General features: G+C 43.0%; 1 protein-coding gene across 9 annotated transcripts in view; it reads left to right on the forward strand.

The window, feature by feature from the left end:
• Window positions 1-14,672, forward strand: part of PTP4A3 (protein tyrosine phosphatase 4A3) — a 122,569-nt gene that overhangs the window by 67,680 nt on the left and 40,217 nt on the right. Inside the window, exon 1 of one of the 9 annotated variants that reach the window (XM_058174466.1) lies at window positions 3,136-3,310. The exons of 2 other annotated variants lie outside the window; for them this stretch is intronic. The gene's annotated coding sequence lies outside the window, so the exon portion shown is untranslated. 6 more of the 9 variants (XM_058174465.1, XM_058174463.1, XM_058174459.1 and 3 more) reach the window with 6 other exon arrangements.

Genomic DNA, 14,672 nt, shown 5'->3' on the forward strand with positions numbered 1-14,672 from the left:
TCAGTCCTAGAAGGGAGAGGAGTTTGCAGTGTGCACCTTCTAGCACTGATGATGTTACCTAGTTTGGGTCATGAAACGTCGGCAAGAAAGCCACCCAGCTCAAAGACCACCAGGGGACCCTTCATTTCAACCCTGAGCTACAAATATTCTCCTTTTATTAATACCAGCACTGCTCGCTACGCAGGATTCATGGTGGCGCAGTGGTTAGAATGCAGTACTGCAGACTGCTTCCGTCGGCAGTTCGATTCTCACCAGCTCAAGGTCGACTCAGCCTTCCACCCTTCCGAGGTCGGTAAAATGAGGACCCAGATTGTTGGGGGGGCAAGATGCTGACTCTATAAACCGCTTAGGGCTGTCAAGCACTGCGAAGTGGTATATAAGTCAGGTTTTGGTAACTATCTTCAAAGCGCTCCATGGCATAGGGCCGGGTTACTTACGGGACCGTCTGCTGCTACCGAATACCTCTCACCGACCCGTGCGCTCTCACAGAGAGGGACTCCTCAGGGTACCGTCGGCCAGACAGTGTCGGCTGGCGACGCCCAGGGGAAGGGCCTTCTCTGTGGGGGCTCCCACCCTTTGGAACGAACTTCCCCCAGGACTCCGTCAACTTCCTGACCTCCGAACCTTTCGCCGCGAGCTTAAGACACATCTATTTATCTGCGCAGGACTGGACTAGATTTTTAAATTTGAATTGGTTTTAATTGGGGGATTTTATTATGTGTATTGCTGTTTTAATTATTCGGCCATTTAGAATAAGTTTTTTAATGTATGTTTTATCCTATATTTATATGTATTTTATCTGGCTGTGAACCGCCCTGAGTCCCTAGGGAGATAGGGCGGTATAAAAATACGAAAAATAAATAAATAAATAAGGGCTGTTGCTATTGCTATTCAAGGAGCAAAGCTGTTGTTTTCCAGATGGAAAGCTAACTTTGAACTTGGGTTGCAAACCTCCTATTGGGAGCCACCAAAAGCCACGTTGCTACATTAATGGGACAGGAGGAAAGGATGAGAAAAGGACGGTGGCTGCGCAGGTGAAGGACCGAAAGGTTAGCAGGTTGCTGCCTTGCCCCGTCTGTTCCCCTTGGGTTCTAATCTCGAGGGCTGTATAATGCGTTGCAGATTTGAAAACGACAAAGTGTCACGGAGCTCAGAGACCAAAGCAGCTCTCCGCATCTCCTTAAAGCAAATCCCATTTATTCCCTGGGCACGCACAGGTGGCTTCAGAGCTGAGCCACGTGATGGCGACCTAAAGACTTAGCAGGTCTCAGGAGTGGCAGGCAGGTGTTAACATCTCACGCTGCCCGTTGTCCTCAATTGCAAAGCTCTCTTAATCCAGTCGGAAAGCAGGGGAAAACTAGCGCCCAGCAAGGCGTGCCTTTCTTCATTTTACGTCTCGTCTCCGAAAGATGAAAAGCAAAATTAAATCAGCTGTCAGCTCATCTCTGGACAGGCCCTGCCATGGCTGAAATGCAGATAGTCCTTAAGTTAACAGTAATTCGTTTAGTGACCTTTCAAAGTGATAACAGAGCTGAAAAAAAATGTGACTTAAGACTGTTTTTCACACTTAATGACTGGTGCGGTCTCCCCATGGTCACCTGATCGAAATTCAGATGCTTGGCTTGGCTTTAGATGCCTCATACAGGTAGTCCTCGGGTTATGGATGGATGGATGCAGAGGTGGGATTCATTTAGCCTTCCTACCGGTTCGCAGATGTGAGCACACTTTCCACGCATGCTCAGCCTTCCACGTATTCTCTTTGTTCGCGCGCATTCCTTCTGCACATCATCGGCACAGCCTCCAAAATGTGGCTAAATAGGACAGGAGCATATCTGGATAGGTGGGCGGGGCCTACCGCAGTCGGCGCTACCGATTCGCCAGAACCGGCTGAATCCCGCCACTGGATGGATGAATGGATGGATCGAAAATAGATAGATAGGATACCAATAGATACATAGGGAGATCATTGAGCCCCAAATTCATACTGTTCGGTGAAACATTTGTTAGAGAGAGAGAGAGAGAGAGAGAGAGAGAGAGAGAGAGAGAGAGAGATAATGGAGGGATAGATACATACACACACACACATAGATTCAGAATGATAGATAGGTAGATAGAGATGGATGGATGGATGGATGGATGGATAGATAGATAGATAGATAGATAGATAGATAGATAGATAGATAGATAGATAGATAGATAGATAGATAGATAGATAGATAGAGGATAGATAGAGGATAGATAGAGGATAGATAGATAGATAGAAATGGGCCTCTGGTGGCGCAACAGGCTAATGCAGCCTATTATTAACAGCAACTGCTTGCAATATTGCAGGTTCAAGTCCCACCAGGCCCAAGGTTGACTCAGCCTTCCATCCTTTATAAGGTAGGTAAAATGAGGACCCAGATTGTTGGGGGGCAATAAGTTGACTTTGTATATAGTATACAAATGGATGAAGACTATTGCTTAACACAATGTAAGCCGCCCTGAGTCTTCGGAGAAGGGCGGGATATAAATGCAAAAAAAAGAAAGAGGGTAGGTAGGTAGGTAGGTGGGTGGGTGGGTGGGTGGATGGATGGATAGATAGATAGATAGATAGATAGATAGATAGATAGATAGATAGATAGATAGATAGATAGATAGATAGATAGAATGAATACCGATACATAGAGGAGGGAGGGGGAGATGATAGAGATAGATATGAATACAGAGATTGATAGATAATAAATGTGTATGGGAGGGAGAGATGAATACCGATGACAGATTGATAGACATAATAGTCATATATCAAAGAAACCGAAAGAGAGAGAGAGAGAAAGGCCAAATAGATGTTCTCTAGGAGACAAGTCCCACACCCTTCGTTATGCAACACAATCATCTCTTTTGTGTTGTGTTGGGCAGGACTAGAAATGTCTTCCAAGCCGCTGCCATTCTGCATGCAAACGTGGGGCACCCTCTTTTCCTCTTTCCGGCCTTTGATCCCCGAGGATTTTCATACTGGCACCTTCCTCTCCTCTCACCTGCATTCAAATTTGTCCCACTCCCCCAGCCAAGAGCTCAGTTCTCAGCCCCACCTGAGAAATCTTAGCAGGATGTTTCCAAGAATGTTTTCCCAACTCTTCAGAATAAGCACTTCAGAGACTGAGATGGCATGACCACAGAATCTTCTTTCCCGATACAGTAGTCCTCGACTTAACGACCGTTCGTTTAGGGACTGTTTTGAAGTTACGACGCTACCGAAGACAGTGATGTAGGACTGCTTCTCGGACTTAGGACGGACGCAGCATCCCCACAGTCAAAATTTGGGCACTTGGTAAAACCAGCATTATTTATACCGGGACTGCCATTAGCGATTGCAAAGCAAATGGGAGGAGGAGGAGGGTTTGCTTAACGACTGCATGATTCACTTAATAACGATGGTGATTTGCTGTAACAGCGGTGACGGGAAAGGTCGTAGAATTGGACACAATTGGCTTCGCTACCGCCTTACTTAGCCCCGGAAATTCTGGAACCCGGTAATGGACTGTAGGTTGAGGACTAACTAAGTCACAGGGTAGGCACTCCTTGTTGTTTGGCCAAATTCCTGATGGCTTCTTGGTCTACACAAGTGCTGCTTCAGCTATATGTTCTCTTAATGTTGTCTACCTGGGGATTGAAGCCTCTTGACGTTGTAGCCGAGCTGGTGTGGTTGTGTAGTGTGTTTGTGTAGACCCCATCAATGCAAAGGGTTTGGGTCTGCCAGGCACCAGAGGACACATGGAAGAGATCCTTCAGTTGAGGTTGTGCTGAGTTAAATTCGCACAAGGATGTCCAGACTCCCTAAGGATTCCCGCTTTGAGCAGGGGGTTGGACTAGAAGACCTCCAAGGTCCCTTCCAGCCCTATGATTCTAGGTTTTGTTTTGTTTTTGTTTTTTTTACATTTATATCCCGCCCTTCTCCGAAGACTCAGGGCGGCTTACAGTGTGTAAGGCAATAGTCTCATTCTATTTGTATATTTACAAAGTCAACTTATTGCCCCCCCCCACAATCTGGGTCCTCATTTTACCTACCTTATAAAGGATGGAAGGCTGAGTCAACCTTGGACCTGGTGGGATTAGAACCTGCAGTAATTGCAGGCAGCTGTGTTTTAATAACAGGCTTCTTACAGCCTGAGCCACACCGCTGCACTTGGGAGGATGTGAAGCCAATCTTAAGTAGATGTGGATTTAGACCCAAATCCTATTGTGGATGGAGCCTAGCTGGACATCCAAGTTGTCCCGAAATACTACAGGTAGTTCTGATCCCAAAATTTATGTTGCTAAGTGAGACATTTGTTAGAGTGAGTTTTGCCCCATTTTACAACCTACCTTGCCACCGTTGTTAAGTGAATCACTGCCGTTGTTCAACTAGTAACACTGTTGTTAAACAAATCTGGGGTCTCCATTGATTTGTTTCTCAGAAGGTCACAAAATGATCTCTGAGACATTCGTCATAAATATGAGTCAGTTGCCAAGGGTCTTAATTTGGATCACGGGACCTTGAGGCGACTACAGTGGTCATATGTGTGAAAAATTGTCCTAAGTCGGTTTTTCAGGGCTGTTGTAACTTCGGACAGTCGCTAAACGAACTGTGTAAGTCGAGGACTATCTAGTTTTAAACTTGATGACGTCTGATGTGGTTGAAGCTTGTAAACATCTAGAATTACGTTCACAAAATAAGTCCATTAAGAGTTCTTATTTGAAGCATAAATGACCAGGGCTGGCTGAGGAATTCTGGGAATTGAAGTCCACAGGTCTTAAAGTTGCCAAGTTGACAGACACTTAGAATAGAATAGAATAGAATAGAATAGAATAGAATAGAATAGAATAGAATAGAATAGAATAGAATAATAAAATATGGAATTTATTATTTTATTTATTTATTATTTAAATTTGTATACCGCCCTTCTCCCGAAGGACTCAGGGCGGTTCACAGCCAGATAAAATAGACAATAATATTACAATATAAATACTATTAAAATACAATTAAAAAACTTATTCAATTGGCCGAGATTAAAAATTTAGAATAAATGATAAAAACCCATTAAAAAACCCACAAATTTAAAAACTAATCCAGTCCTGCGCAGATGAATAAGTGTGTTTTAAGCTCGCGACGGAAGGTTCGGAGGTCCGGGAGTTGACGAAGTCCTGGGGGGAGTTCGTTCCAGAGGGCGGGAGCCCCCACAGAGAAGGCCCTTCCTCTGGGTGTCGCCAGACGACACTGTCTCGCTGACGGCACCCTGAGGAGTCCCTCTCTGTGAGAACGCACGGGTCGGTGAGAGGTATTCGGTAGCAGTAGGCGGTCCCGTAAATAGCCTGGCCCTATGCCATGGAGCGCTTTGAAGACGTTCACCAAAACCTTGAAGCGCACCCGGAAAGCCACAGGTAGCCAGTGCAGTCTGCGCAGGATAGGTGTCATACGGGAGCTGCGAGGGGCTCCCTCTATCACCCGTGCAGCCGCATTCTGGACTAACTGAAGCCTCCGGATGCCCCTCAAGGGGAGCCCCATGTAGAGAGCATTGCAGTAATCCATTGCAGTAGGAATAGAATAGAATTGGATTGGATTGGATTGAATTGAATTTTTTATTGGCCAAGTGTGATTGGACACATAAGGAATTTGTCTTGGTGCATATGTTCTCAGTGTACATAAAAGATACCTTAATCAAGGTACAAAACTTAATGATAGGTCATAGGGTATAAATTTAGCACTTAATGATAGTCATAAGCTACAAATAAGCAATCAGGAAACAATATCAATATAAATAGTAAGGATACAAGCAACAAAGTTAGAGTCATAAGTGGAAGGAAATGAGTGATGGGAACGATGAGAAGATTAATAGTAGTGCAGATTTAGTAAATAGTTTGACAGTGTTGAGGGAATTTAGCAGAATTATGGACATGGATGGCACTGTCGGTTGCTACATGATCTTCTCTTTTTTATTTCTCTCTCTCCTGCTTTCTCTATTCTCTGTACTGGCTGGCCCTGATAGAATTTAGAATCATAGGGTTGGAAGGGACCCTGGAGGTCTTCTAGTCCAACCCCCTGTTTGGAGACCCCTGGTCTAATGTGGTCATTAAAAGTTGCCCCTGACTTGGGACCACCTGCTCAGACTGACCCTACCGAACGGCTTTCTATTCTTCAGTCTTGGTGTGAATCTCTTGCAGAGGGAGAATAATCTACAAATCCCCCCCCCCCTTACTTCTGACTATTGCGTGCTGTGGTTTGTTTCTTGAAAAGAAGAAAGCAGGTGCAGGATAGGTGGCCATGAGAAAATAGACCACTGTGCAACTAGCAAAACAGCCCCCAAATCGTTGCGCAGGAAATGTCTTTCAAAGCAACCTCAGCTGAGAAGCTGCAATCTTCGTTGCAAACCGGGGGGCGGGGGGGAGAGAATCCGTCCTGTGTAATGTGATTTTTCGGGTTATAAATAGAGCCGAGGCAAGGAGCTACTTTTCCTGCCGTCTTAAGTAGATACCAGTCCTTCTCTCTCGGAAAGCTTGCTTCCTTCCTGGATCTGGAGGGGTGGTGTTGAAGGATCACTCAAACAAAAATGAACATTGGTGCAGTTTTGAAAACGAGAGATTGTAGAAAAACACAACACCAAGCACCTTGTAGCAAAGATATGAATGGCATCCACTTCAGATCGTGGCCGGCAGCTCAAGGCATAACCTGAAATGGATAGAGGCCTTTAAGCCAGAAGTCTTTCTGTTGGGAACTATACCTGAGATACATACGAGAGATGTAAAATATCTGATTGTGAATATTATTACAGCAGCCAGGATTGTGTTCGCTAAAAACTGGAAAAATGAGAAGTTACCTTCGCAAGACGAAATAATTAGGAAAATGATGGAATGGGCAGAGATGAGTAAATTGACATTTGAAATTAGAGAGCAAGAAGATAAGCAATATTATAAAATACGGGATTTATTTTACCGTTGGCTAGATGGAAAGATATGTTAGAAAAGATAATATAAGATATATGTATGAAAGAGATGTTTATTTTGTGATTGCACAAGAAGATGACCTGTATACTGCACGAATCAAGAAGAGGGCCGTGAAAATATTTACAGACCCCTCGCATCCTGGACATAAACTGTTTCAACTCCTACCCTCAAAACGACGCTATAGAGCACTGCACACCAGAACAACTAGACACAAGAACAGTTCTTTCCCGAAGGCCATCACTCTGCTAAACAAATAATTCCATCAACACTGTCAAACTATTTACTGAATCTGCACTACTATTAATCTTCTCATAGTTCCCATCACCAATCTCTTTCCACTTATGACTGTATGACTGTAACTTGTTGCTGGCAATCCTTATGATTTATATTGATCTATTGACCATCAATTGTGTTGTAAATGTCGTGCCTTGATGAACGTATTTTTTCTTTTATGCACACTGAGAGCCTATGCACCAAGACAAATTCCTTGTGTGTCCAATCACACTTGGCCAATAAAAAATTCTATTCTATTCTATTCTATACGTTAACATCCATGCAGCACGTTATAATTGGTTTGATGAGGGGGTTTTTTTTGTCAAAAAATAAAAAAAATTTCACCAAAAAGAAAAAAGAAAAGAAAAGAAATGGATAGAGGCGTATGTAATAAAAAGTCAAGGAGAAGACCTGTTTTCCGTCATTCCAGAGAGATGCAGTTTGGCACGTGTTGTTGGAGTTAAAAAAGCCGGTTGTGTAAAAAGGAAAGGCATTGGGCCCAAAAACATCCCCTTGACCAAAAATAAACTTAAGTGGAGAATAATGTGTTGCATTAAGTCACAAAATAATGGAGTTGGTTGTGCCAAAGGTGCTTTTTCCAAAGGCAACTGGACTTTGTTTTTCTCTTTGAAGACGTTTAACATTTTTATGGAGATATAAGATAGAATAAGATACAAAATACAAAAAGTAAGTAAGTAGGAAAACGATGCGGAGGAAGAAGGGGAAGGGAAGCGAGGAAGGGGAAGAAAAGAAAAGAAAAAAAACCCCAAATACGGACTTCCGACTCCTTCCGTTGCAGCAAAATAAGGCATTAACATCAAATCACCACTTTTGGTTTTTTTCATAATAATACGAGCAAGCCATCTCTATAAAGATCGATCAGTCGAAGACGTTTTCGCTTGTCATCCAAGAAGCTTCTTCAGATCGATTTCATTCTTTTTTCTTTAGTGCGTTGTGTGGTTTGTAAATTCTGCTTCACAATTCGGGTGCTGGATTTAGTTAACATGATATAATAATAATAATGATGATGATGATGATGATGATATTTTAATTTGTATACCGCCCTTCTCCCGAAGGACTCAGGGCGGTGAACAGGCAAATAAAATACAAACAGAAACATACACAATAATTAAAACAACCCTTAAAAAACTGATTCAAATTTTCCAGAAAATTTAAAATAACATTACACCCCATAAAAGTACAGAAATTTAAAATTTAAAACCCATTAAAACCCATCAAATTTAAAACCCATCAAAATTCAATTAAAATTTAGAATTTAAAATCAGGCCAGTCCAGCCATACGAAATAAATAGGTTTTAAGTTCGCGGACTTCCAGCTCCCAGAATTTCACAGCCGGCTATACTGGCTGGGGAATTCTGGGAATTGAAGTCCACACCTCATAAGGTTGCTATGGTTTTGAAATGCTGGCCTAGATTCTCTTGTTTAAAAAAAAAACCATAGGCATCATTTAATTTCCGAACATAGCAATTTCGTTAACAAGAAGAATATTGAGTGAACCCAGACAAATATACTGTGTGAACAAACGCATCATATAAATCTAGGGTGGGTTTTTTAAGCCACTGCATAGGTTTGCCAGAGAGTTATGAAGACATTTGAGAAAAAAATCAGTGACTCTATACAATATACAACCTTTTTTTTTTTTTTTTAGTTTTGTGTAGGTGTTGATGCACACCTGTGTAAACATCCCAATGGCCCAAGGGACATAAGATTTCTATTTTGCTCTATTTTTACACACCCCAAAGTTGCTTTTTGAGGGTAGATGAGCAGCTCCTAAATACGATACCTAAATATTAAGTCTTTACACGGAGGAATAATTGGCCCATCAGAAAGATCAGTTCTGCGATTTGAGGCCCCGAAGTTTGCATAGCTCACATTACCAGCCAAGTAATTTTTTTTTCCATAAGTATTTAGGGCTTGAAAATGGCTGTATTTTATCTATTTAATATTTCCTCTGTGCCTTCTGAACAGGAATCCATCCTGAGTATAAAGCTGGTGTTAAACAGCTGGCGGGCTTTAAAAGAAAAAGGCAAGCCATCACTTCTGCATCCCCATAGAATACAGAATAAGAGAGTTAGAAGGGACCTTGGAGGTCTTCTAGTCCAACCCCCTGCTCAGGCAGGAGACTCTATATCAAAGGTCTTCAAACTTGGCAGCTTTAACACTTGTGGACTTCAAATGTGGACTTCAAATGTGTAAGACTTGTGGACTTCAAATGTGGATATTCAAAATAAGTATCAGATAAAAAAATATCGAATAGCATATGAGTAAATTTAGGAAATATTTTGTATTAGATATATTTTTGAAGGAGAGGGGAATTGAGAGTTTGATTATGTGCAGAGTGACTAGAGATTATAATTTAAGATTTATTTTGGATTATGATTGTTAGTTTTGATACCCAGCATTTTGTTCTGGGAAGTCGGGGAGGTAAGGGGGAGGGGAACTAGGGGGGGGGGTTGAGGATAGAGGATGGAGTGATGGTTAATGTACAGGGATTATTGAAGATGTATAAATATAATTAATGTAGGGTCGGTTCTGCCCAGCTACCATTTTAGAATAGTGGGGAGGGAGAAAGGAGAGAGTAGGAGGTAGGAAAGAGGGGAAGAGGAAGGAAGAGGGAGAAGGAAGGTATAGGGTGGAGGGAGGAGAGGATATAGATAAGAGAAGGGGAGGAAGGTCTGGAAAGTAGAAAGAGAGTTAAAAGGAGGGGGTGGTGACTGGGCAAGCCCAACTAATTGTATATGACTGTACATTGGATGAGTTGTTGGATATGAGTGTAAAAATAAAACTTTTTTATAAAAAAAAAAAAGACTTGTGGACTTCAACTTGAAGTCTTGAAGTCCACAAGTCTTAAAGCTGCCGATTTTGAGGACCCCTGCTGTATATCATTTCAGAGAAATGGTTGTCCAATCTCTTCTTTAAAAACTTCCAGTGTTAGAACACTCTCAACTTCTGGAGGGAAGTCGTTGCAGTGATGAATTGTTCCCACGGTCAGGAAATTCCTCCTTAGTTCTAGGTGGCTTCTCTCCTTGATTAGTTTCCATCCATGGCTTCTTAGCTTGTGCTTTGGAGGAACAGATTGGGACCACCACTGGTATATTTTATTGCTGATTTGGGCTGTTGATAGGACTCAACTAAGATTAAATTTCATCATCATTATCTTACGGCTGCAGTTCCCAAGCCTCACGGCAGCAGCCATAGTTTATTTTACTACTTCGTAAACATGATATCCTAACTTATTCCTGGGGTGCCACGGGGGCAGGGTTTGTGACACTAAGAGTGACACAAAAACAAAATTCCTGAGATGTTGAGGATGCCATCAACCCAGAAAGTTTGGGAACCTCTGTCTTATTAAATCTTTCTCTCTCCCGCCCCCGTCCCTTTCTTTCTCTCTTTCTCTCTTTCTCTCTTTCTTTTTTCTTTCTCTTTCTATCTCTTTCATTCTGCCTTTTTCTTTCTCTCTTTTTCTTTATTCTTTCTTTCCCTCTTTTTTCCTTTTTCTCATTTTCTCTTTCTTTCCTTTTCCTTCCTTTCTCTCCCTCTCTTTCTCTCCTCCTCTCTCCCTCTCTCTCTCTCTCTCTCCCTCTCTCTCTCTACCTCACTCTCCCCCCCTCCCTCTCTTTCACTGAAGAAGGTGACGCGTCTTCGGTTTCGTACAGGACCCTCTAAGCTAAAACACGTTCGGCTGGTTCGTGATTCAGTGTGTGGCATAGGCAGTTGCAACGGGCTTCCCTGCGCGTCCCCTTGGCTTCATCAGCCTGCCGAAAACCTGCCCTCTCCTGCATATATTTACGTGCTTATGTTCTATTTTGAGGCCGCGGCCACATAGCGCTTAGCAGCCTGTGACCCCGGAGGAAGGTAAGCATTGCAAAACGAGCTTTCGAGCAGATCACACCAGCGGCTTAGCTTCTCGGAGGGGAATCTAGCCAGGGGGGGACAGCTGAAAAGCTGGCTGCGAAAGGCGCTCGGCGGAGCAGGAAGTCCTTTTCTTCATGCAAAAGGTAAAACCGAGGCAGGGGAGACTGGAGCTGGGCCAGATGTTTAGCAAGCCAGTTTTCCAGAGGTTTTACTTTGGGTTTTGTGTTTTTTTTCTTCACCCATTCAATCGATTCCTGCTTTGGGTGTTTCAAGCGAGGTTTTGCTCTCTCCCGTGAATCCTTTGATTTCCTGCTCTCTTGATTTCGGCTTGGTTCTTGCAGATTTACAAGATTTTTTTTTTATGTAGGTGTACAGTTTTTTTTTTTAATTTTTTGGATTTAAAGAAGGAAATCCAAAAGGTTGATTTTTCAGCATATTGCTTGCATGTTAAGCTTCGTACATCAGTTATGGATGTCTTTCTGAGCAGTTAGTGAACCAGTCGCTCCAGCTTTTCTGTCGATAGAAGGCAGTTGGGTCTAGTGGTGAAGGCTCTCAGGCTAGAAACCGGGAGATGGGGAGTTCTAGTCCCACCTTGGGTAAGGAGAGCTGGTTGGGTGACTTTTTGGGCCAATCGTCAGGCGGATGCGAGTTCTAGTCTTCCCTTAGGCATGAAAAATGGTTGAATTTTTGGCCAGTCACCAGGCGACTGTGAATTCTAGTCCTACCTTAGGTATGAAAGCCAGCTGGATGATTTTGGGCCAGTCACTCTCAGCCCAACTCACCTCACTGGATTGTTGTTGTGGAGACAACAGGCGGAGGAGGGAGTGTTTAAGTATGTTCTCTGCCTTGAGTTATTTATTACAATAATGAAGGGAGGATGATTCAAAAAAAAATTTTTAAATTTAAAAATAAGCTTAAATTGGACGATGTGCCACAAACTTTGAATGCACAATGTCTCGGGTTTCGAAGCAATTCTGTTGAGGTGGACTTACAAGAGTCCTTACCTAAAAGCCAAAAAGTAAATCCAGCGTGCATTCTTTATGTAACCTGGAACTGACTCTGTATTCAGTTAATCCTTAATTTACGACCACAATTAAGCCCAACATATATCTTGCTAAGGAAGACTGTTGTTAAGTAACTTTCCTCCCCGTGCCACAAGTTGTTCCGCGCAGTTGTTTTGGAAACCGCTTCTGGACTTTATGCTTGAGACAGAAAAAATGAAGCTTTGGGGTTTACCAGATAGATTTATGTTATAGAAATGGTTTGTCCCAAAAGAGGCAACTGATCTTTTTTGTTTTTCTTTTTTCTTTGAAAACATTTCGCTTGTCATTCAAGAAACTTCTTCAGCTCTGGCTGAATGGTGGGGGATACCCATAGACTGGATGATGGGTATGGAATCTCCATAGACATATAGAAATGGTTATTACTATGTCGGTTTTTTAAAGAGCTGTACGAAATAAAAAATTCATTTTAATGGATGCTGATTGGTGTACATTCAAAGTGACAATAAAGTTAGTCTAAGTCTAAAAATTTGAGGCCTTATTCTACCAAGCATCCACATTTTTGGTCAGGTAACCAGGGGGGATGCTCCTCCCATGGTGGTAATTGTGAAAAACAGTCACTAAACAGATGGTTGTAAGTCAAGAACCACCTGTAGAGGAAGTTACTTGTCCGAAGCTAAAATATTCCTCTGTCTTTTTGACCGCCTCGTCTGACGGTCCAAAATGTTGTTCTTCAAGGAACATCCTGTGGCTGTGCCTCATGGTTCCCAGGGTCAGCCAGCTTCTCTCGTGAGTTGTTGGTTAAAGCCTCTTTTTGATTTTGTTAGCTTTCTGGTCCGTGGACGCCTCTGTTTGTCGGAGTGACACTTTCAGGGTGGAAAAGAAGAGGAAATTGTTCGCTGACGATGCCCGCCACACCCATCCTTTCTGGAGGAGGGATTTCCCAAACTCTCGTGTTTGCCTCTGGCTTGCCCTCCTTAAAGAGTGTCGAAAGCTTTCGGGAGTTAGTTTGCACATGCAGGCATATTTTTGTCCGTCCCGCTGTCACGCACAGACAGGTTTTCGGCTGACGCGAAGAGCGTCTCTCCGGGTATCCAAAGGAAGGTAAAAATACAGAAGGAGGAAGAAGCGAAGCGTACCCCGAGGAAATGACCGAACCAGCTTGGCAGGAAGGGAAGGTGACATCAGAAGTTTTATTAAGAGTAGTCTGTCCATAACAGTTGCGCTTCTTGGAAGCCCGAGAAATTGCAACCCTTTCCGGTTTTGGGGTAGTTTTTTGTTCGTTTGTTTGTTTGTTTTAACAACAACTGGATGGTATTGTGTGGTTTTAGATCTGTCGCGTGGGAATCTCTGGACACATTCAGGTAAGGCGTGGAGGGTTTCCCCCCCCCCCTCTTGCTTGCACATTCTGGCACTTGTTATTTAGTCTTTAGCTCTTTAATCTCGTACCTGATTTGCCAAGTGAGAATATTGTGCCCAAAATAGCACGACCGTTTCAGAGGGATTTTCTCAACCCTCGGTGATGCAGTTTCTTTCCAGACAGTTTCCGAGCACTTGAAAGTCGATCGTTTCACTCCTTAAATTAGCTGTTCTCTTTATGGGAAGTCCTCGACTTGCGACCGCGGTTGAGCGCAGAATTTATGTTGCGTGTGAGAAGTTGGTTAAGTGAGGTTCCTCCCCCCCCCCCATATTTGATGATTTTTCTCGACACGCTTTAAGTTGTTAAATTCGTTGATCGTTCGCTTGAAAATCTGTCCTCGTTACAGGAAGTCCTTGACTTATGACCACAGTTGAGCCTGGAATTTAGGTTGGTAAGTGAGCAATTGGTTAAGCAAGTTTTGCCCCCGTTTTGCAACTTTTCTCGACAAATTGGTTAAGTGAGTCACTGCAATTGTTAAATTAGTCACTCGGTTGTTAAGTGATTCAGGATTCTCCACTGAATTTGCTTGTGAGAAGGTCCCAAAAGGGGATCACACGACCCCAGGACATTGCAGCCGTCATAAACATGAATCATTTGTCAAGCATCCAAATGTAAGGGGCTGGTTGCACTGGTCATAAGTGTGAAAAATGGCACTGGAGAAACGAACTGTTTTCCATTAAACGAACTTTCTTAAGGACTTGTGGGAACATGTATAGGGCGGCAAAGTTTGCATCCCAAATAAAACCCCACAACTGTGCTTAGAATTATAGACAGTCCTCAACTTACGACCACAATGGAGCCCAGAATTTCTAAGCGAGAAATTGGTTAAGCGAGTTTTGGCCCCATTTTACAACATTTTTCGACACATTGGTTAGGTGAATTCCTGCAATAGTTAAATTAGTCACCCGGTCAGTAAGCGAATCTGGCTCCTCTTTCTCCCCCCCCCCCCCATTGTCGCTAAAGGGGATCATGTGACCCTGTGAAGGCTGCGACCGTCGTAAATGAATCAGTTGCCGAACGTCTGATCACGTGACCGTTTGGGATGCTGCAACGGTCACAAGTGTGAAAAATGGTCATAAGTAAGTTTTTTCAGTGCCGCTGTAACTTCAAACGGTCACTAAACTAGTCCCACCTTGGGCAGG

The sequence above is a fragment of the Ahaetulla prasina genome, chromosome 3 (assembly GCF_028640845.1).
Source record: "Ahaetulla prasina isolate Xishuangbanna chromosome 3, ASM2864084v1, whole genome shotgun sequence".
Taxonomy (NCBI): domain Eukaryota; kingdom Metazoa; phylum Chordata; class Lepidosauria; order Squamata; family Colubridae; genus Ahaetulla; species Ahaetulla prasina.